This window comes from Poromitra crassiceps (genome assembly GCF_964638095.1).
Source record: "Poromitra crassiceps genome assembly, chromosome: 19".
Classification (NCBI taxonomy): domain Eukaryota; kingdom Metazoa; phylum Chordata; class Actinopteri; order Beryciformes; family Melamphaidae; genus Poromitra; species Poromitra crassiceps.
In genome coordinates this window covers 19,596,404-19,621,007 of record NC_139646.1, presented here as the reverse complement: position 1 = coordinate 19,621,007, position 24,604 = coordinate 19,596,404, and the positions used below count along the sequence as shown (strand labels likewise).

Sequence of the window (24,604 nt, the reverse complement as noted above, 5' to 3'; positions counted from 1 at the left end):
TAAGGGATACACACACAAATGAGGGATATACACGCAAATGCTGCATCAATGGGTTAAGTCACCAAAAATACACACTCCAAGTTACAGCACCAAAACGCATGATGTACCTACATGTTGTGACTCGTGTACTCACCACGCTATGAAATAATAATCCAAAATTACGAGACACTGTCATTTTCGAAGCAAATACATAGCCGGAACTAACGTCGTGTGCAATCATCAGAGGTTCCCGATATGTATTTGCTTCGAAAATGACAGTGTCTCTTAATTCTGGATGATTATTTCATAGTGTGGTGAGTACACGAGTCACAACATTACATTATGAGCGTTTGGTGCTGTTGGAATGTGTATTTTTGGTGACTGAACCGCCGTATGCTGCTGTACTGTATCGACTACCATTCATCGTGCTAAGCTAACTAGCAGGAGGGCGCGTCACTACTTTTCTAATGCACGCACAGAGAAGAGAAGGGTATCTATCTTCTCATCTTACTTTTGGGAATATAGCAAATAGGTGAATCTCCCAAAATGTCGCTGTGCTCCTTTAAGGCTCACGGGGGCGCGTGTGCAGCAATTATGATGAGCCATATTTCTGTCAAGGTTGAAGACGTTGTTTATTCCAGTGCAGCTCGAGCCGCAAGTAAATAGTTTCCAGTGTGGGAGATTCTCGTTGCTTTCAGCGCTGACGAGTGCTTGATCCTCTGGTGTTTAGACGTAGCTTGACAAATCAAACCACGCTCACCGCACTGACACAGCACAGTGAGCAGGGAAGCCCACTTAGAGATTGACGGCCGTTTGGCCGCCCCGTGTCCCCCCCCCACACTCCCTCTCTCTTAGCTCCACTAATTGATTCTTAATTGATTTAAGCTCATATTTCTAAGCACTGCTGGCTTTTTCTGCCGGCAGCGATCGGCTTTGGAGGGAGGAGGAAAAGCATTTATTTTTACTTCCTATAATTATTGTCTGCCTTGTTCTGTGCTCGTCAGCAATAAAGCCGGGCTTTCTTACCCTCCAGATGGATGCGTTTGTGAAGAAGCAGCAATTAAAAATGCATTTGGGGCCACAGACGGAAGGCGAGATAGTTTTTCGACAGTGACTGGCTGTAAATCATTCTAACACACCGGCAGTGCAGTACAGTAAACATCCGTGGGATTGGAGGGTTGGACTGACTGACTGACTGACTGCACGAGGTGGTTAAATGCCAATCGGTGCCCTTTTCTATAGGACGAATCAGCGTGACGTCACAACCACCCAGAAATGCGGAACCCCGCCGCGGCAGTTAACTAGTATGAGATGTGCCAAACAAATGTTAATAATATCTCAGCTCAAGAATTTGATGTCTAATATATGCATGTCGTGTTAAAGTTGTGTGAACTGTCGCAGTTTTTTTTCAATGTAAACAGGGTCAGCCGGCTAGAGTCAGACACTCAAGCCTCCCAAAGCTCACGCTCCATAGGGTTCCGTTGCCGTTGCGTTAACCACTTTTGAGAGTTGTGTTCCAGACGTAGATATCATCTGCGAGACTACTGAATGGTGGGGGGGCAGAAAGGAGTGTAGTGACGATGGCTGAACTGTGTGCAGGCAGGGACAGACTGGTCAGTGTGAAGTCAGTCAGGCACTCATTCACATGCTAATCTAGTGTCACTCCTCTGCCCTCTGTTTATATCACCCCGGTTAACAAATTGACCCAAACCGCTAAAAACCCATCAACTCTCCAGGTCGTCCTCCACTCTCCCCTCTCACTCTGCTCAACCACTTCAGCCTCATCTCCAGAGTCCGTCGTCCAGACCACCAGCAAATACTCTTTATTTTTTAAAGGTCCCATTCCGTGCAAAAGCTGTTTTTACTTGTGAATGCATATATACTGCTGTCATCCCTCCTGTAATGAGTGGTCACAAGCTCAGAACTGCCACAGTTGGATTTGTCCCTATCCAGCTTCCCCCTGCAGTCTCCTTCAAGCCACGCCCCTAATGCTCTGTTCCCCAGACGGGTTAATGTTACGTGACGCGGGTCCTTAAGAATACTGCACGCGGTCTCTCTCACACAAGCTACCTGCACCATTTTGTCTATAGCCACAAAATTAACACTTCTAGCTGGAGCGACGCCAACTGTACGTGATCCAGCAACTGCGGAGGTGCATTCGGTAAGTCTAGGCATTTTGAGATGTCCTCTTTAGCGTAGCAACCGTTAAGTTAGCGATAGCTCGCAACCTAGCGTGCTGGTCCACAGACGCTAATCTGATTGGCTCTCCCTCAGCGGCCAATGGGAACTGTTAGTTCTGAATATATTATAGAAACAGACCATTCTTGGGAAGCGACGAGATGAGGAAGTGAGAACTCCGTCACAACAAACGGGGTTGCTATATTTTCGACAAATTAATCCAGAATCATGTTTTATGGACCAGAGACACACGTTTTTAAGAGGTTACAGCTGCACGAATTGGGACCTTTAATATCTCACGTTTTTTTTAGAACCAACTTCTAAAGGCATTGTTTACGGCCCAACTATGTATTTTACAACTGGAGAATGCTTCACACAGCAAGTGAACTCACACCAGACCAGAGAGCTCACAAATTGCTGAGCGGATTTCGTTTTGTGCAAATCCACTAGTTCCCAAAGCACCCCCTCCTCCTCCCCTCTTACCTCTTTGTTGTGGTCAAGTCCTCCTCCAAACTCTTTTGTCTGTGAGGAGATTCCTCACATGAGGAGGCTGTTAAGCTGCTATCAGGGAAAGTACTGCATGTTTTGTGGAGGAGGGTTGTGTGTGTGTGTGTGGTGTGTGTGTGTGTGGGGGGGGGGGGTACTGGATGGAAAGTAGGGAATGTTCCCTTGTCAGACCTCGCTGAAAGCAGCTGTGGTCCTTTCTTGTGCTTCACTGAAGCCCTTTGAAATCTGCCAACAATGACTGTAAGCATGAGAGAGAGAGAGAGAGAGAGAGAGAGAGAGGGAGAGAGGATGGAAGAGAGGAGGGAGGAAAGGAAGGACGGAGACAAGAGAGAAAGTGACGGGGGGAGATAGAAGGAAGGAGGAGATCCAACACATATTTTCTACAGGGATTTCCACCTTCATGTCACCCTGCCCCTCTGCTTATCCTTCTCCAATCTGCAACGCGATCGGTCGATTGGCAGACAATTAATCAGCAAGTCTTTTTTTATATAATCGATTCATCGTTTAGACTCATTTAAAATGCAAACATATTTTCTGGTTTCTATGACAGTAAAACTGATTATCTTTGGGTTGTGGACTGCAAAGGGAGACATTTGAGGACATCATCTGCTTTTTGGCGGGGGGGGGGGGAAAGCGATCGTAATTTTTCACCATTTTGTGGCATTTTATAATCGATTAGTCGAGAAGGTAATTAACACTGATGACTCAATAATGAAAATAATCGTCAGTTACAGCCACAATAAACATAAGCATTTTAAAAGAAGGGGTGGGGGAGGGGGAGGGGGGGAAGGAGAAAGTTTGCAGGTCCTTTGAAAGTCCTTTCACAAAAGGGGGCTGGAGCACCCTGAGGGGGAGGCAGCCTGTCATCCCGTGCGTGTTGTGTATAATATGCATTTTAATTGGGTTTTCCCCTCTCCCCCTCCCCCTCCTCACCCCCCCCCCCCCCCCCCAAATCCACAGTGCCCCCCCCCTCTCTCTCTCTCTCCCTCTCTCTCTCCAGTGGTCTGCAGCCCCCGCAGCAGATAAGTTGTGTCTCTATCAGCCTCTGCACTCTGCACAGAGCCAGATAAAGCCTGTTAGAAGAAAGAGACGGGGGAAAAGGAGATACCGCAGGGAGGAGCGTGAGGGAAGACTGCCGGAGCAACAGTTTGACGCTGTACTGTCAGAATACAATGGAGGAGGCGTGTTAGAGAGAGAGAGACACCCAGAGAGAGAGAGAGCGAGCAGCACAGCCAGTGGACTCTCGCTCGCTGCAGTGCAGGTGGATCTGGTGAAGAGCAGGGATTGAGAGGCAGCGGGTCTAAACTCTGATCGCTTCTTCGGCTTAGTCATCAGGTTAGTAACTGCCGCCGCTGGACTGCTTGAGTGTTGTGTTGGTTGGCACCTAATGTGTGTGTGTGTGTGTGTGTGTGTGTGTGTGTGTGTGTGTGTGTGTGTGTGTGTGTGTGTGTGTGTGTGTGAGAGTGTGTGTGTGTGTGTGTGTGTGTGTGTGTGTGTGTGTGAGAGAGTGTGTATCCTGGGAGTGATATAATGGACACTGTGTTCTCTGCTGCAACAGGCCTGCTAATGCTCAGTATCTATCTCACTTGCTTGTCTGTCTTTTGCATCTTTGCAGTCGTTTGGTTTTTGACCGAGAGAAGGTGCTTGTATCTGTCATGATGAATGCATGTTTCAGGGGTGTTGATGAAGGCACTTTCATATTCAGATTTCTGAGATTTTTTGAGATCGTGTTCCCCAAACACAAAACGCACACACACACACAAAACACACACACACACAAACTTCACGCTCACACCCGAGAAACTTTTAAGCTGAGAAATATGTTTTTTTGTTCAGTTTTTTGGTGTCTTGAGCGGGTCTGACTGAAGCATGCTAAATGAAAGAGCTGAGGCCTTTTTTCCCTCCTTTCAGTTTGAGATTTCTCTTTAGCGCTGAGAAGAATAGAGGTGGCGGGGCTGGGAGGGGGGGGGGGCAGTGAATGGGCCTGAGATGGGTGTGTGTGTGTGGGGTGTGGGGGGGGGGGGGGGCGTCAGTGAATGGGTATGAGATGCTGTGTGTGTGTGTGTGTGTGTGCACAGGAGAGCTGCCTGCCACCTCTCAAGTGTCAGCATGCTAGTGAGGGGGAAGGAGAGAGGTTAGGTTCATGTCCTCGTAGTTTGCTGAAGGCGCCGTTCTTGTCTGGCATCCGGGCCCCGCTGATAAGAGCCGACCCATCACCTGTATTATTCAGACCTTCACTTTGCTTTGCAAATGACTCTTTAAAAAGTCCAGGATTTCCAACGGCGCCTCCTGACCCGCTCCTCGCCCCCCCCCCCCCCCCCCCACCCCCCCCTGAGGGGAGAGGAGGAGCGACCCAGTCAAGTGCTCCACAGTCGAGCCGTCCTTTCAGAGGTGTCCGTTTACCCTCTGTCGCCCTGAGCGCTGATAAGGAGCCGCCGCTGCTATTTCTGGGTGTTGTTTTCCGGGTGTTCACGCGTGAATGACCCCTTTTTCACGGGTGGATGACGGGCCGATGATGGGAGGAGGGGTCTGTTGGTTGGGGGGACGGGCCCTTCCTCACACCTCTGGTTGTTTTGCTTGTTGGTTTGTTGTGCGTTTGCTGCTTACAGTCGAGGCTGGTTTAAGTTTAAGTTATCCTTTATTTATCCCCATGGGGAAATTCATCCTCTGCATTTGACCCATCCTCTACTAGGAACCTTCCTAGAACTATAGGAGCAGTGGGCAGCCGCAGTGCAGCGCCCGGGACCAACTCCAGTTCTTTCTGCCGAGTACCTTGGTCAGGGGCACTGACAGGAGTATTAACCCTAACATACATGTCTTTGATGGTGGGAGGAAACCGGAGGCACCCGGAGGAGAAAACCCACACGAACACGGGGAGAACATGCAAACTCCACACAGAAAGGACCTGGGACGGACTGGGGTTCGAACCCGGGACCTTCTTGCTGTGAGGCAACAGTGCTAACCACTGAGCCACCGTGCCGGTTTGTTCATTATATCACTTGCATGATCGAGCTTTTTTGCATTCCAGGCCCCCCACGGTTATGGAACGGCCTAACTAGATTTCTGTTTCCCTTCAACTTCTTCAGAATGACTCCAAAAGCAGCATAGAGATGTGTATAGCGTACACAGTGCCACACATTGTACCAGCAGTCTGTGTTTTTTGAGCTGACAGCAAACTGCAGTCGTCTGTTGGATTCCAGAGTGGAGCTGAAAGGAGACTGGGGGCCAAGTTGAATCTTGTTTGTTCTGTAATTGGTTTATGTGGTTAGAGACATTTCAAAACGTCATAAGAGCAGCCCTCCTCCCACAATGCACTCAAACATGACCTGTATTTCATCTATGATGGGGAAGAAAGCTTCACATTGTTTCCGGCTACTCTACAGGCCCATAACATGTGAAAATGATATCAAACATTCTAATGAAAATGTGTTCAGGACTGTATATTATCGAGTAGCCAACGTGTGTCTGTTTGCTTATGAGAAACACTGATGTAACCGTAACGTAGAGACTGATGTTAGTTAGCCTGGGTAAACCCAGCCGCCACGTGACCTGCTCTCAGACCTCTGGTTCTCAGTCACTAGTGACTGAGAGCAGGTCTGAGAGCAGGTCACGTGGCGGCTGGGTTTACCCAGGCTAGATGTTAGTGGATCTTTCTCCATGCCATCTGACAAGCGCAACCGAAATGTCTCTCAAACCCACCGCCAGCAAATACATCCTGGCTGCTGTCAGGTTGGTCTTATCAGCTCTGAAATGATGTCGTCTGATAGGTTGACACATCCCGCACACACACACACACACACACACACACACACACACACACACACACACACACACAGACACAGACACAGACACACACACACACACACACACACACAGACACACACACACACACAGACACACACACACACACACACACACAGACACACACACAGACACATACACACAGACACACGCACACACACACACACACAGACACAGACACACACACACACACACACACACACACACACACACACACAGACACAGACACATACACATACACACAGACACATACACACAGACACACACAGACAGACACACACACACACACACACACACACACACACACACACACACACACACACAGCCTTCAAACATCACTGGTGCTGTCTCATCACTTTCCGTGCTGTCATGTAGCGCCTGGCAGCGTGTCTGTTCATCATCACCTCTGAGTGGAGGACTCTGCTCTGCTCTGCTCTGCTCTGCTCTGCTCTGCTAATGATGACATTAAAGTCCCATCCAACATGTCACAAAGCAAAGCAAACAGCTCCGCTCCTCCTCGCCTTCTGCTCAACCGCCGATGTCAGCTCTCGTTAAAGGAGGAGAGGAGATTTCAATCATGTACATATCCAGTGGCTCCAAGCTAATGGTGTAATTGCATATTGTTCACCAATTAACAGTGAATTGGTTTGGTGTTTAGTTTTCAGACCCATCAGACCCAAACTAACTTTAGTAACTGATATTCAAGCTTCCCTGTTCCCTATTTGTGATATTTCTAGGAAGAGCAGAACAACACACCATTTCAAAGTGAAACTGTCTTTGCGTCAGCAGGATTGATGCGTGGTAAAGCCTTGCTTTGTGGCAGATTAGTCGATGTGTGTTACTCAGTCTAGATGTGCTTGACGGGCGTCTGCTCTGTCTGTGGACGAGACGTAACTCAGCCGTGCACTTCCTGTTTCCATGGCACCAGCTGGCGCGCTGACGGCCTCGCTGCTCTGACGAATCCTGACATGCGGAGTCAAATATTTGTCTTTTTCTTCTTTTTATTTGAGAGAGAGAAAGTAATAAAAAAGGACCCATGCTTGGCCAAACAGGCTTTGTTTGCTCTCCGTCTTTTGGCCGTTCTGTGCGGTCTCTCCTCGTCATTTCAGGAATGGCGTGGCGAGGAGGAGGAGGAGGAGCATGTTGGCGGCGCTACGGGCCGGATGATTTGCAGTCCGGCTGGCCTTGATTTCCTCTACGTGCATCCAGCTGGATTGATCACGGCGTGCCTGCTCCAGGGTCAAGGTTATGACATACATCTTCATGACAAATGAGACAGGTTCCCCCGGTGGTGTGTGTGACTTACTGCAGCGCTTGCGGCTTGGCTGCTGTAGTCTGATACAACACTTTAAATCAGCCCAGAGGCTGAGGGCGGCTGCTCAGTGGGCTGATGCTGAGGTATTGTCTCAATCAACCCCTGTGACCCCACGACCTCCCCACTTCCTCTCCTTATGGTTCCACTTTATGCAGGGGTGTGTGCACATCTGTGTGTGTGTGTGTGTGTGTGTGTGTGTGTGTGTGTGTGTGTGTGTGTGTGTGGGGTTGTATGTGTGTGTGCACATCTGTGTGTGTGTGTGTGTGTGTTCTTCAGAGAGAAAGGAAAGGGGTGTCTGTCTTTATAGTCCAAGAGCTGGGTGTTACTCTCTTCTAATAGCTTGTGTTGTAAATCAGTGGTTTATGTAATGGGGCTGTGTCTGCGTGTGCGTGTCTGTGTGTGTGTGTGTGTGTGAGTGAGCGTGTGTGTGTGTGTGTGTTAGTGTGTGTGTGTGTGTGTGTGTGTGTGTGTGTGTGTGTGTGTGTGTGAGAGCGTGCGTGAGCGTGCGTGTGTGTGTGTGTGAGTGTGTGAGTGTGTATGTGTGTGGGTGTGTGTGTGAGTGTGTGTGTGTGAGTGTGTGTGTGTGAGTGTGTGTGTGTGGGTGTGTGTGTGTGAGTGTGTGTGTGAGCGTGCGTGAGCGTGCATGTGTGTGTGTGTGTGTGTGTGTGTGTGTGTGTGTGTGTGTGTGTGTGTGAGCGTGCATGTGTGTGTGTGTGTGTGTGTGTGTGTTAAATAGCTTGGCTGGCCCGCCTGTGATTATGTCATGCAGCATGGTTTCCAGCTGTCCAAGTCAGCTGCACTTAATTTGGCTCTCAGGAGAAAGCCATCCCCAACCACAAAGTGTGTGTGTGAGTGTTGTTTACAAGTGTGTGTGCGTGTGCGTGTGCGTGTGTGTGTGTGCGTGTATGTGTGTGCATGCTAAATTTGTGCTAAATTGTTTATGTAAAAGTACACACTCGATAAAGTCTTTACGGCGCCGCTTGCAGGGGGGGAGTCGGCCCTAAACGTTCCCCGCCCCTTTTTTTTGGTTTTTTTTTTGTGTCTTGCTCATTGTGATGTGAGCATGATTGAATACCGCGGTCCAGCGCTAACTTAAACCAAATGTGTTTGGGCCGGGTCCCACATTGGGCCGGGTGGGTCCCACACGACGGGCTTAAATGTGGACTGCGTGCGTCTTCTTTGCTGTAACGCAGGTGCACACAGGCAGGCGAAGGGCCCGGTCCAAAACTTCATCTCTACTCAGGTTTTCCTGAGCACACAGCCGTGCTGAGATGTCTGCTCCAGCCCAGATCATCAGTTATCTCGTTAAGATGGAGCTTCAGTGGAGACTTCATCACTTCTAGTTCACGTGGAGTTTGATATTCCCATGCACAGCGGACATCTAATCCTCAATTTCCTCCTGCCGTGAATTCAGATTCATTGCTTTGTTGTTGACACAGGCTGAGTGACTCCCTGCTCGTCCTGCTCCTCCTCGTCCTCACATGCTTCAGTCATATTTAGGCAGCTTCCTGGGAGCAAGACAAGACATAAGAATAGAGATGCTGTTTGGCTGAATCAATGTTTCATTTGATCACTCAGAGACTTAGAGAGGATTTGTCTGTTTATGAGAGAGAGAGAGAGAGAGAGAGAGAGAGAGAGAGAGAGAGAGAGAGAGAGAGAGAGAGAGAGAGAGAGAGAGAGAGATGTATATAGACATGGCTCATAGACATCTCCATTCACTCCAATGGACCAGTTTTTTACTCTCAAGAGTTCGAGGAAGTAAGGTCCTGGATTAAGCAGCACTGTCGAGTTGCAGCAAAATGGACAGTTTATGTTGTACTTTGAAAGTTTTTTTTCTTTTGATCAAATTGTACATTATCAGCTTAATTTTAGCATTCAAAAGTATTTTGGACCTCCGCTGATGCCACTCTCTTACTAGATTGCTCTGGACCAATTGAAAGAGAAAGAGAGAGAGACCAATTGATTGAGAGAGAGAGATACAGAGAAAGAGAGAGAAAGATTGATAATATATATTAGGGATGTCAATTTTCGGTTAATTTCACTTTCGATTAACCGACGCTAATAATCGATTAACCTATCGGTTAATTCATAATTTTTTAATATTAAAAAAAAAAAAAAAAAAATGTTTTTTTTTTTTTTTTTTTTTTTTTTTTGTCTATTTACTCAATGAACTCATGCCCAAACAAGGCGTGTCTATTTAGATGCTGAAATGTTAATGCTTTTTGTGTTAGAATTTCTAACACAAAAAGCATTAACAAGCATTAACAAAAAGCATCAACATTTCAACACAAATTCTTTTTGTGTTAGAATTTCTAACACAAAAAGCATTAACATTTCAGCATCTAAATAGACACGCCTTGTTTGGGCATGAGCTCATTGAGTAAATAGACAAAAAAAAAAAAAAAAATTTTTTTTTTTTTTAATATTAACTGATAGACCGACAGCAATAACCGAACAACGACGTTAGCGACGGTTAATCGATTAACGGTTAACCGTTGACATCCCTAATATATATATATAGAGATAAAGATGGACTGGCTATGAAACTTGCACTTCTTCCTACTAGTTTCTTGTAATGTTGCAGTCTTGCTATTGAAGCTGGTTGTCCTCTTCTAAACTCATTCGCAGCAGCACCACAGTGTGTTGAGGTTGTGCGGGGTGAAAGCAGTAAAGTTTTTAAAGCGGTCCCAACACTTTTTATAGATGCTCAGGCCAGGTCAGGGTTCGTGGGAAGCTTAGCTGAACCTGTCTTCACCAAGTGTCTCCATCGCTGACATGCTTCTCATGCCCTGGACGCCCGGGCTGCTGCTGTTTTTGGAGCTTGCCGTAACTTAACATTTGCCTCGTGCATTTAGGGAGGAGAGAAACTGTTGGCGCTAGATGCTGAAGAGACGGTTAAATACATAGTAATACATGAAGGCTCCTAAGTAGTGAATCTTCACTGGCCTCATGATTCAATTTGATTCGATTACGATTAATCTGTCAACGATTCGATTTGATTCCACGATGCATCTCGATACAGCTCAAAGTATTGCAGCTCCAAGTATCACATCCTCAATTTTCTATGTTATTACTGCACATGGCTACTTTTTCATCAATTAATACAAGCAGTCAGATAAATATCAACTCCATTCTTTACCTAGAAAGTGCTTTAAAATCTGAATGTCAACATACATTTAAACATAAACGATTGGGCTAAACCCGTAACGCATGGGCTTAGGGGTTTAATTTCAAATAGCCAAAACGTATACGTATTTGCGTGACACATAGCGTGCTTTGGGTAAACCTTTCCACCTAAAACCTTTCCCAGATGACACTTTAGGGCCAAGATGCAACAAGTAAAAAAAATCCCCCCAACTAAGTTTAATTTTCCACTCTACTTCCTTATGACTCATGCTATCCACGTTGTTGTTTTAGCCCATTTGCAAAGGTCCCAGTGTGTATGATGGTAATATCACTCGACTACGTTGTCTGTGTCTGTGTTACTCATGGAGCTGAAATGCCTGTGTGTGTGTGTGTGTGTGTGTGTGTGTGTGTGTGTGTGTGTGTGTGTGTGTGTGTGGACGATCATCTACAGTTGGAGTCTATTGTCTGTGTCCAAGATGTACTTTCTGTCTCTTCTGCGAGTCTTTTGTGCAGCACGCTGTCCCTCCCTGTCCTGGCAGAGAGAACAACAGAATACCAGGAGGAGCAGTGTTGAGTCACGTGACCTGTCACATGACCTGTCATCCGCCTCAGCTGTCTCAGAGGGACGTTTCACTTCTAAATAGAAACTTGGCAGCTGCCTCCTGCTGCATTAGCATTAGCTCGTAATGCTAGTGCAAGAAACCCATATTGCGAGCCTTTCCATGCACTTTCGGTAGCTGGCTGCGGTAAATGGAAAAAAATGTAACCGAAACCGTTTGAAAGGACTTATGTGAGGTTTGTTTTTTGACGCTGTAGTTTCATACCCCATTGACTCGCACCATCATTGTGAACAAAATGCCAACAGGGAATTCGTGCATTTCCTCAGAAACCATAAAATCTCTGGCATGAAAAAAAAACACCTTTTGTAAATGTTGAAAAATCCTGCGCTTTTCCATCTTAAAGGAAGGTGAAACCTGGCCTCTGGGCCGTGGGAAGAAAGAGAGACCTTGAGAAAGAGCGAGAGGGTTTGTTTTGTTCGCCTGCCACGAGGTTTCAGAGTGAGTGGTCAGTCTGGACGTCTCCGCTGGCATGTGCAGCACAGTGCAGTGTGATGGTGAGAGGTGGAGGTGTAGAGAGGCGGAGGTGTAGAAAGGCGGAGGTGTAGAAAGGCGGAGGGGAGAGCGCAGGAAGGACCATATTGCTTTACTCGTCCTGGCCGCGTCAGTGCCTACATAACAAAGGATATTCCATTTTCACAGCTGTAGGTACACACGCTCACACACACACACACACCACACACACACACACACACACACACACACACACACACACACACACACACACACACACACACACACACACACACACACACACACACTCTCTCTCTCCCTCTCTCTCTCTCTCTCTCTCTCTCTCTCTGTCTCACTCTTCACTCTCTGTCTCACTCTTCCTCTCATATCTCTGGGCTATATTGCCAAGGCCCCCAGGACTTTGTTATTCGCAGTCTGAAAACAATGACTTCATCAAATCACCATGAGCTCCTCTGTTCTAGCAAATATTGACTCTTGTGTTGAGGAGGAGGCGTTTTCTCTCTCCTCTCTCCCTTTCTGCTTTTGCCCCCTTCTCCTTCAATTGCTCTGGATCACTTGCTGCAAAACTGATCTGGATTGTGTTTCTCTCTCTTTCTTTCTTTCTTTCTTTCTTTCTTTCTTTTCTTTTCTTTTCTTTCCTCAAACCTGGAAGTCATTAATGGAGTCAGGATGGGGTTTCAGGCTGAGGGAGGGGAGGAGGGCCTGGACTTTGACGTCCCACGCCTCCCGCCAGGGGAATGACATCAGAGCAGAGCTGCAGAGCTCAGAGCTGGACTGGCCTCTGGTTTGATGTGAGGACTGGAGGCTCAGAGCTGGACTGACCTGTGGTTTGATGTGAGGACTGGAGGCTCAGAGCTGGACTGACCTGTGGTTTGATGTGAGGACTGGAGGCTCAAAGCTGGACTGACCTGTGGTTTGATGTGAGGACTGGAGGCTCAGAGCTGGACTGGCCTCTGGTTTGATGTGAGGACTGGAGGCTCAGAGCTGGACTGGCCTGTGGTTTGATGTGAGGACTGGAGGCTCAGAGCTGGACTGGCCTCTGGTTTGATGTGAGGACTGGAGGCTCAGAGCTGGACTGGCCTGTGGTTTGATGTGAGGACTGGAGGATCAGAGCTGGACTGACCTGTGGTTTGATTTGAGGACTGGAGGCTCAGAGCTGGACTGACCTGTGGTTTGATGTGAGGACTGGAGGCTCAGAGCTGGACTGACCTGTGGTTTGATTTGAGGACTGGAGGCTCAGAGCTGGACTGACCTGTGGTTTGATGTGAGGACTGGAGGCTCAGAGCTGGACTGACCTGTGGTTTGATGTGAGGACTGGAGGCTCAGAGCTGGACTGACCTGTGGTTTGATGTGAGGACTGGAGGCTCAGAGCTGGACTGACCTGTGGTTTGATGTGAGGACTGGAGGCTCAGAGCTGGACTGACCTGTGGTTTGATTTGAGGACTGAAGGCTCAGAGCTGGACTGACCTGTGGTTTGATGTGAGGACTGGAGGCTCAGAGCTGGACTGACCTGTGGTTTGATTTGAGGACTGAAGGCTCAGAGCTGGACTGACCTGTGGTTTGATTTGAGGACTGGAGGCTCAGAGCTGGAACTGGAACTGGAACTATATGGGGAATGATCAAAATGTCCTCAAGTATTATTGATTTTGGATGTTTTGACCGCTAAATCCTAAATAAATCGTTGAAATTATAATTACGTGCATGTGTGGTTTTGTCAACCATGGTGCTGTCTCCTAATAGCAAGCTTTGCTGGACAAGTAGCGCACAAGCTTGTTGGCTCGTCAGCGTGAACGACTTTCTTCCTCTCCTTCAGTAAAGACAACCGCATTGCATTGTGGTATACCGGTAAAAATGGCGACACACTAAATAGTCCACTATTTCTGTCATAGGGACCGATTCCGAACAGGGCTACAGTGTACAGATCAGAAACCATTAACTGATGCCTGAGGGGGAAATTGGGAATATACTGTAGCTGACAGGAGATTCATAGTTTGTGTTCATGTGAATCCATTCACATACCATGAGTTTAAGATCAGGTTAAATGGATCTAAAAAAAAAAAAGGAAAGGAGTTGAAGATGCATGATTTGATACATCAACAGCCTTTGTGCTCTCATCATCTCTGTGCAGAAAGGTTTCAAAGCTAGCATCAAGTATTTCACAAACTCTGAGGACTCCCAATGAAAGGAAGACAGAAGAATGCAAAAGAAAAGCGATCAAGCTGAGAGGGGAGTACGGAACAACCACAAGAGATAAGACTCCATTGAAAACATGCCAACTGTGCATTTTTAGATAGTGATGGCATAGAAAATTAGAAATGGGAGGTGAAAGAATGCAGGAGATCTTTCAGCGCTGCCGATAGATCAAAGAGTAAATGACACATCCTAAAAACACATCACAACAAGTCATGTTGAATTGATGCTGATGGATTAAAGATTGTGGTGGATGATGAAAGCACTGAGCTGTTGTGCTGCTGCACACATAGACATCAACATTTATGCAGCAAAACAAGAACATCTGGTTTTTAGGCCACATTAAACAAATAGACAAATCGCGTCTTTGTGGGTATTGGGTTTGGCCTCCATGCTCCAGCATCAAATCCCTCCAGGGAAGTTTAGGGGGATTCCACACCCCAAGACCTGCTTCTCATTTGGGCTGCAGCTCGGAGAACACTGCCTGGATGCCATGTGCATGAGCAAAGACAGGATCCAAAGAGGGATAAGAACTTAGGGGAGAATCTAAATATACGAGCGTGTGTGTGTCAGTGCACACGCACGTTTGTGTGTGTGTGTGTGTGTGTGTGTGTGTGTGTGTGTGTGTGTGTGTGTGTGTGTGTGTGCGTGCGTGCGTGTGTGCGTGTGTGTGCAAGACAGAGCGACCTATCAATTCCAAGAGCCAAGGGCCACAACCCTGTAGATGCAATGAGTTGATTGGGCGAGAGATTGGAAGGGGGCGGGAACCAGCTGGGGATAGGGGGGGGGGGGGGGGGGGGGGGGGTGTGGGGGGACGAGAAGGTTATTAATCTCTGTTGTTTTCTCCTCGTATTGTCATTTCCTCTGCAGCTGGTCCTGGGCTGAGAGGGAAAGAACAAAAATGGGGGGGGGGGAAATCGAACCGGCCCAGTTCAGAAATCTAAACAGTGGTCCTGCCAGTGGAGTGGGTGTTCCCCACCACCGGGCCGGGCCGGGCCTGTCTCGTTCTGTGATGGTGAAGAGAACACCAGGCAGCTATTTCAACCTCCCACTTTAGACAGCCAGGCCCACTCGTTGCATAACAACAGTTGTGGCGACAGTTAAGTTTCGTCTGGCGCTACCAGAACCTCTCGTCACAGCAGGGACGGTTTCTGAACAACAACACCCTCCCCCCCCCACCTTTATCACCCACCCTCCCTCACCCCCCGTGACTGCTGCACTGCATACTCGCACAAACTTCCTTGTTTGTAATCAGATTACTTACTGTGTGAATCTTGAATGTTACCTCTAGCCTGGTAACCAACCGCTGGTTACCATTATGAGAGTGTTGACAACTGTGATTCATATGGGGCAGGATACCAGGCTTATCTTATCTGAACATTAGCCAAATAGCGCACCGCAGGGATGACATATGTTTTGTCGTTGGAAGGCGGAAGACATGTTGGAGCTTACGGGGAAAAGTGAATGGGGTTTTTGCATCAATGCATCAAATAAGGTCTGTGGTTAACAAAAGTTGACGGGAGTGGTGATCTGTGTTCAGCAGGATCATCTTCACCAACGTGAATCACTGTTATGCCTTTTGAAGCCTTTTCTGAAAATTGCGTTCAAAAACACACGTACGTTTCAAAAGTCATAACGGTGATTCACGTTTGTGAAGATGATCCTGCTGAACACAAATGACCACTCCCATCAACTTCTGTGAACCACAGATGCTTGATGCATGTAAGCTCCAACAACATGCTACCTCCGGACTCATTCCTGCGGTCCTCTTCCTGCGGTCCTCTACAAGTCGGGTGTAATATTCAAACGTAAACACACTTTGTTTTCTTTTTTTACATTTTAAAGTCATATTCTTGAATGAAGAGTATAGGACTTCTTGATGGACAGTGGGCTCTTCGAATTGTTATTATTGCACCATAACTCAAAACACAAGCCTGTTTTAACCCATTGATACCTGATGCAGCATTTGCGTGTATATCCCTCATTTGTGTGTGTATCCCTTTAAGACCGCGAACCGCGTGACGCGGTTCGCGGTCTTAAAGGGATACACACACAAATGCTGCATCAGGTATCAATGGGTTAAATGCACATGCAAAGTAAGTGGATCAGCAGTTATTGTTGTTGTGTGTGTTGTGATCATATCCTATATAAAGGTTTGGCGATGAGCTGTATGCATGGCTGGATTTGAAGCCCTCCAGACTTGGAGGTTAGGATGTATTGAACTCATTGAGGCTTTTAAAAACGCTGTGATCTCTATTGTCTGTGATGTCACGCTGTGCCTCCACACCGCTCACTGCTCTGTCTTTCACAGCAGAGTTATCACAGCCTTGAATGGCCTCTCTCTTCTTCAGCTGCTCAGTGTTTAGTCTGACAGGAGTCATTCCTAAGATTTATTGCTCCGCCTCCTCGGCCCTGACAGAGACCTGCGTTAACCCCTCGCCTCCCGGCAGCTCGTGGCGTCGGAGGCCCGAGCCGAGCTGAGCTGTCTGCGTGGGTGACGGGCCCATTAAGAGACACTCGCAAACCAGCTTTGCAGGGGCTGTCCTGCCTGTCAGCAAGCCTCTCTGGGACTATAATCACCGCGCAGACTAGAGAGTTCTCTCTCTCAACACACACACACACACACACACACACACACACACACACGTGTGCACACATACACACCAGAGACCATCAAGCATGGGAGAAGAATCACTTATGGGCCTGTCTCGGTCTCTGTCTGGTCATTACTGACCCAAACGAATTCAATCTCTCTCTCTCTCTCTCTCTCTCTCTCTCTCTCTGCCTGTGTGTGTGTGTGTGTGTGTGTGTGTGTGTGTGTGTGTGTGTGTGCATGCGTGGTGTGCGCATGTGTGTGTGCAGAATCCGTTATGCACATAACCATTGTCTTGGCACAGTGCCACCGTTTACCTAAACACTTTTTTCTTTCCCCCCCGAATCATTTTTCCACAATTCCAATTTAGAGACACAAAAAGGGCTGGCAGGATGATTTGATTAGATTTCTTTTTCCGCCCTCAGAGGTATTCGTCCACCTGGTGCCTCGCTTGAGGAAGCTCTTCTTACGCCGGCCTCCTTTGAAGCCGCCCCAGAGCGCCACATCAAGAAGCCACCACTTGGCCAACTCTCGTCGTCGCCGCCGCTAAAACGACTCGTCCCCGTAGTCCGTCCGCAGCATCGCTCACACCGCCCCGGAGTTTGGCAGCTAGAGAAGCCAGAGTTATGGAACTCATTAAAATTCCTCTGGAACATGTGGACGCTTGTTTATTTTTCCGCCCGGGCTGGGGGGGCGGGTGAGCTGGCGGGGTGCTGCACTGTCCTTCACTCGGCGAGAAGGAAAGAGAGTGGACAGAGCGTGAGAGAGAGAATGTGATGGGAGATGGCTGAGGGAGGAACAGGAGAGGTGGAGGATCAGATGGGTGGAGATGATGGCCCAGGGATGGAGGGAGAGCGGAAGGAGAGAGGCAGAGGATGGAGTGAGGGGGGAGTGGAGGGGAGTGGAGAGGCAGATGCCCTCAGCTGGAAGCTGACAGAGAGGTGAGACAAACCAACGCTGAGGTTTCAATGAGCCACACAGGAAGAGCGTTGGAGACAAGACACATTCACACACAGGCTGCAGGCGGGAGAGAGAGAGAGAGAGAGGCAGAGAGACATAAATCTCTTTCCATCCAACTGCCAAGTGAATTTTATCGAAACTTTTGGAAAGTTGCAAAAAACCTCGGCTGGGTTCAAGCGAATAGCTAAATAGGATTCCCGAATGAAGCAACAACGACGACAACAACAACAACACATCCAGGAGAAGAATGGAAAGAATAATTATGAGAACAATCAGTGCTGGCCACGTTTTTATTGTTCTTTAGTGCAGCGTAATGGTGGCCATATTTTGTGCTTTCATCTGAACATGAAAACAAAGAAAGACATTTGGTACGACTATAATCAAACAAATATGATATTTCTGGGAGGTGGATGTGGACAGATGTTGAACAGACAACATTTCAAGGTGTTCAAAGCCACTTTTGAACATCATTGTGCAATGAAATTCATGCAAGCCTACATCATCATTCAAGACGCAATCAACAAATGTGTCTCCATCGCTGTTTGTTCCTTAATTTCTTTAGCGACTTCACATCACAAATAATTTTCTGGCTCAAGCTTTTTAGCGATAATGTGAGAATATTATTTAATTTGTCTGTCTCCTTTCAGCTTTTCCAATTCCATCCTATAATAAGAATGTGAAATGTCTGTGTGTGAGTGAGCAGAAATAGTGTTCGGCCACAGCTATGCCATGTTACGTGCGATCGGGCTGAATCTTTCAGGAAGTGTAAAGAGCACCCCTGCAGGTGACCTCACAGGTTTTCTTTTTAATTAGGTAATTAGGGCCGACTAAATGTGCAAAAATGGCTAGCACCATGGAGAGCTCCAGAGTGGAGCAGCACACGCCTGAGCGGAGTTGCAATTGCAATCAGCCAGGGAAGTGGACTATGAAGACCTGTGCAGATTAATGGCCGAACCTGTGATGCTGTATATCGGCTATCATAATTTGCCAAGAAACCGCTGGGATCATGCAAACCCAGAGAGAGAGAGAGAGAGAGAGAGAGAGAGAGAGAGAGAGAGAGAGAGAGAGAGAATGAGAAAGAGAGAAAGAGAGAGAGAGAGAGAGAGAGAGAGAGAGAGAGAGAGAGAGAGAGAGAGAATGAGAAAGAGAGAGAGAGAGAGAGAGAGAGAGAGAGAGAGAGAGAGAGACAAAGAGACAAAAGAGAGACCTGGATGTGAAGACATGCTTGACCGTCTCAATGACTTTGCACTCGGTGCCTCGGTCTGCACTCGAGTCATGGTGGATCTATTTATCAAGCTCTTGTAACAAAACGACAGTGGGAGCACTTGTTTTCTCCCCCGGCTCCTCCCGGATCAGTCGTTCCACCAACCCTCCTCCTCTGCTAAAGCCATACAGCGTGGCCGCCGGCTGTTCTTACGAAGCCTCCGATGGTGTCTCGTCTTCTGTGACCGGTCCGTTCAATTTCCGATCCACGCTCAACTTTTACCTCGCCCACCAACTGGCCATAAATCTCCCCAGCCTCTGTTTGAAATGTGGAAATATCCCATCATGCTCCTCTCTAAATACAGGGTCCCTGCGTCCCCCGCCAGGACGGTGGGCGTTTTTGTGTGTGTGTCTCCTTTCTTTCTTTCTTCCTTTCTGATCGGTTAAACAGAGAGGACTTGAACGGTCATATTGGTGGAGAGACTGGAGAGTGTTATTCAGGAGAACTGATATCATACTGTGTGTGTGTGTGTGTGTGTGTGTGTGATGAGTGGTCAGCCTCTATATCGTTCCACCAGGCACCTTGTAAACCGAGTCAAGCCATCGCATCAACTTTCAAGAATTTCAGTGCTCTCCATCTATCCTCCCCCCCCCCCTCTCTAATTCAACTCAATGTGCTTCATTGACACAGCAGTTTAAAAACAAACAATATTGTCAAAGAATAATCTCAAATCACTCACACACACACGTTATAGGGGAAAGTAGGGCTGGGTATTGGCAAGGACCTTACGATACGTATCACGATACATGGGTTTCGATATGATTGTATCACGATACATTGCGATACAATACATATTGCGATATATTGCAATACTCTACACAATTTACTCAAAATAAAGAAATAGAGCTAAAAATACAACACACTGTGTGTGTACCACCCAGGTAGTGTAATAATATGTACATCACTTTATATTGATAACTTAGTGGACACATTTAGTCAAAACTACTGAGTGTTGAGTTGTGTTACTGAACGCACTGACATAAAAAGTATTCCTATTGTGTCACTGACCACACGGCTGTGCAAAAAAAATCGATATGAGAAATATCGATACAGTATAGCAGAATAGAGTATTGCGATATATTGCCGTATCGATTTTATTGCACAGTCCTAGGGGAAAGCACACAGTAGTAAGGCCCCCCCCCCTCCCCCCCCGACATCCCACCCACCCACCCATCCATCCATTCATCCATCCATCATCGATCCTTCCTCTTTGATCTGATAAGCAGCAGTAATGGATGAGTAAATGCTGTGGGCACGGCAGGAGGGAGGGAATGAGGGATGAGGATGCTGCTGTCAGCCTGGGAGGATGAAGAGAGAGAGAGAGAGAGAGGGGGGGATGGTTGGTTGGGGGAGAACTTGTGGTGGCGTAGCCGCGGTATCGCCTCGCGCAGCTGAAAAAGGTATCAGGGCGATCGCTCTCTCTCTCGCTAACGACACGGGCCGAGGGAGAGAGATCGCAGCACCAGGCCCGCAATGAGGTCACACTCTCTCTCCATCTCTCTCTCCATCTCTCTCATGTGTTTGATCATCGTAATGGAAACCGACACCGCAATGTGGCCCCCGGGGGCGATGGCTACGTTCACCTGCCCCGCCAACAAATCGCAGGCTAATTGGGACGTAACAGGAGAACGCGCCGTCTCCCTCCCACTCGCTCCCAACAGGCCTTTGACATGGACCCACGTGTCGGATTACACGTCTCAGGTGCCAATTTAAACCATTAGGCACGGCGTCTGCAAAAACGGACTTGACATCGGCACCAGGGGTCAGCTTCATTCATACCAGCATACCAACGACATGAAGTAGATGGGATCTTGCAGATTTAGTTAATTACTTGAGGAAAAAAACGCTGTTGCTCATGAGCATCTTGGAGCCGATGTTGGTTCCACTTCAAAGTGCCTCTTTTTTTAAGTTGATTATTGTCATGAGAAGCTTTCGAATGCCGAAGATTCAAGTTTCGACCGCAAACCTGTTGGCAGCATCATCCTGGCTTCCTCCAGTTATTAACCAATCCTTAGATCTTCAGCATCTGAAAGCATCACGGCAATATAATCAACTTACAAAAGATGCTTTCGGACGGCCAGGATCAAGTTTCGACCGCAGCATCATTCTGGCTTCCTCTACTTATTAACGAATCCTTAGATGTAAACACCATTGAACATGAGAACTTTGAACTTTTTCCCTCAAGCTATCATGGGGTATTTCAGGTCAAAGCAGCAGACGTGCGACCAGAAGTTTGCCGGTTTTGAATCCCAAACTGGCTGGAAACCTCTGGTTTGTCCCTTCTGTTGAGAGGTATTTTAGCCCTAATTGCTCCATTGTAGCTCCTCAGTGTCCGACAGTAGATGACTGTGGTTGTAGTGTTCAGCAAATGAGCAGGCAAAGCCCACTCATTTCTAGCATCTTGTAATGCTGTCACAGCTCAGGCATATAGAGAGGCAAAGTGGAACGTCACTTCCTGCTTCAGCACTGTACCAGAGATTTTCATCCACCATTTATTTTCCCATAGACTTCGTAAAATGCTTATAAAATAGGTTTACTTACGTCGAACCAAACAGTTCAGCTAACGCTATAATCGGGAGAGACCATAGAACATTTCACCAAAACTTAAAAAAATTATTCAAATATGTTCTTTAATTAAACCTGCATTTTTTTACGTTGTGGTCCCAGTGAAATGTTGTGCGATCTCTCCTGTTTGTAAATATATCTGTACCGTTTGGTTTGAACCAGTAAAACTGTGTATGAAGAACTGTGTAAAAAATGTCTACGGGAAAATAAATGGATGAAAATCTCTGGTACAGTGCTGAAGCAGGAAGTAGGCGGTCACTTTGCCTCTCTATTCACGAGTTTCCTGGTGAGACCGTGGGCGCTTCCATGACACCCTCCCTCCCTGTTTCCAGCTGCTGGTTGCCTGTTTCCGCCCAGGGCCGTTCATAGCGAAAGAGACTGAAAATAATCATAATAATTGTTATGACTTTGTACCTACCTATGTCTTGTAATGATGCCCCCCAGCACAATAATTTCACACGTGCATAATTGTACAACGGAGTGACAATATCTTGAATCTTGAAAGAGAGAGACCGCTAAAGCTCCGTTCAATGATGTTGAAATATAAGAGTTCCGGTTTGGACGTTTAGCCTTCAAAACAAAAGCGGCCGCTATGCAACCACATACTATTTTTAGCCATTTCGGCTAAAATAAGCCCGTACAGTACGAGTGAATTGACATTCACCTCGTTTTTGTAAAATATCGCCGCTATGCAACCACACAACGTTACTATTTTTAGACATTTCGGATAAAATAAGCCAAACGTTCCCACTCAGTGGCGCGCACCTACTTGCTAGTGACAAAATGTAAACAGGAAGTCGACAACCGGCAACCGCTGAGAATCATGGGAAACGAAGGTCCAGGAATAAGGTGAATAGTGTGAAAACCAAAATGACACAAATACTCCCGATTAAAAGACAGAAAGTTGTGTAGTGTGAAAAGATCAGTCACTGACCTGACGACCATCTGTCTCATAACTGTATGATGCAGCAGGGTGTTGCAGGTGACCTTCCCTGGATAAATCCAGCCAGCTAAACAAAACCAAAACAATGACACGGTGTTCCTACTTCCTCCTTTTCTCTGCACCGCTTCTTACCCTTTTTTATACTCTTTTAATTAGCGAGCCCTCAATTCATAATGCAAAGGTCAGGTTTGATTCCTACCCCAGCCCAACGTGTCGATCAACTGCCATGTGAGGTTAGGAACACACTGAACCCCCTCCTGCTCACTCTGTGCAAGTTGCCTTCATTACAATAATCAACAAAATGACAAACATGTAAATACATGTGACGGCAAAACACACTGCTGTAAGAAAGGAGACAATTAGTGCACGCCTAATAATGTCCAGGAGGCTTCATCTATTCCACCTCGTTAGTCTCCATCATGCATGGTAATTGAAGGGACATGGGGACACGCTTGACCCTCGCATTGCTCATAATAGGTTGCTTGTAATGTTGGTAGCCTGGTAGGTGTAAGAAGTTAAGCTTATGCTACCGTTGAAGCCATTGTAAGCTGATCTGGATAAAGAGTGTCGGCTAAATACTTAACATGTAAACCAGCGTGGAAGTTTGACCCCAGATGACTTTTCTCAGTCTGAACAAAATGCTTTTGTTCCAGAAGATGGTGGCTGATCTCTCTTTTAGAAATGTCGAGCTGCCAGACTTGTGAGCCGAGCCGACATGCCTCGACACTGATGCACGGCGACAGGCCGTACTTCCTAGGAGCCACTAGCCTGCAGGAGTTTTCCTTCAATGAGCATGTGAGTGATGTTGATCCCAGCAGGAGAGCCAGCAGACATCTAAAGCTAATCCCTCCTGCTTTATGATCCTGCATCGGCCGCGTCACGGAGCTTTCCCCTCACCTGCCTTGCTCTTCTTCTTCTGCCTTTTCAAACGTCACGCTATCTTGAACGTCGAGATAGAATTTAGACGTTAAAGAGATAGAAGCGCTTGAAGACCTTTGTCATCGGATCCTTTGGTATGCCGTTTGTCTCGCGTGTTGACAGACGCGCGTGGCGGCCGGTGACGCAGGTATGCTGCAAGTCTAGTAGGACGCTGTTGTCTAGACGCCAAATAGACAAAAGAGCAAGCTTAACGTTTGAGACGAAACAAGCAGACGGAATACTGTTTGAACTCGGTTCAAAACAAATCGATGCTGGGATCTATCCCGTGGGACAAAACGTCTACTTTATGATATTTTACGCAACTTCATAGTATTTTGTTTTGCTGTGAAAAATACGATGCTTTGAGATGCGTTTACTGTAGTAGCTCCCTGCTGGTCTCGCCAAGCCCCGGTGTTGTTTATTGAAGGGTTCACCCACGCTGCAAAGTTTTCCTTCCTGATTGCATCACTAGGTCCCCGGTCTCCATGGCGACCGTGAGCACACCGATGCTCAGGAACAATGAGTTGCCACGACGCTCCGCCGCTGCCCTTTGGGTGTCCTTTAAGCTCTTCCTGATTGGGAAAGGATGGTGGTTTGTGTGAAGGAGGGAGGGAGGGGTACGGGAGGGTGTGTGAGGAAACAGCTGGCAACAGGGCGCTTTGACCTACTTGTGCGCACACACACACACACGCACACACACACACACACACCATTCATATCTTTGGGCAGTACCATGTGTGGTCCCTTGCCATTCATAAGACTTTGATTCTTTTTACAACAGGGAAAAGAGAGGAAGGGAGGAGGAAGCAACAGAGAGAAAGGTATAGCAGTCCAGGTGAAACAGGTCAGATTATATTATTTATAGGATAAATCATTTAGATTTGTAAAAAGGCACTAGCAATGTGTATACTATATCAGAATCAGAATCACTTTTATTGCCACAATATGCAAATTACATACGAGTAATTTGTCTTAGTGTCCGTATGTATGCAGCGTAGACTAGAGCATGCTATACATTTACAGTTCAATGCCCGAAAGTGTTCAGACATGGCGCCATTGCAAAGGTTGTACCAGTTGGGTGTGCTGGCCATTTGTCTGGACTACAGAGAGAGAGAGAGGGAGAGAGCAACAGAAAAGAAAAGAAAAGAAAGGGGGAGAGATGAAAGAAGAGAGG

The 24,604-nt window shown here is 47.2% G+C and overlaps 1 protein-coding gene across 2 annotated transcripts in view; it reads left to right on the top strand.

The window, feature by feature from the left end:
- The window catches only part of add3a (adducin 3 (gamma) a), a 141,900-nt gene that overhangs the window by 17,506 nt on the left and 99,790 nt on the right, over positions 1 to 24,604 (top strand). Inside the window, exon 1 of one of the 2 annotated variants that reach the window (XM_083656114.1) lies at positions 3,901 to 3,999. The exons of the other annotated variant lie outside the window; for it this stretch is intronic. The gene's annotated coding sequence lies outside the window, so the exon portion shown is untranslated. Of the gene's footprint in view, positions 1 to 3,900; positions 4,000 to 24,604 lie in introns of those variants that run through there. 2 annotated transcript variants of the gene reach the window in all.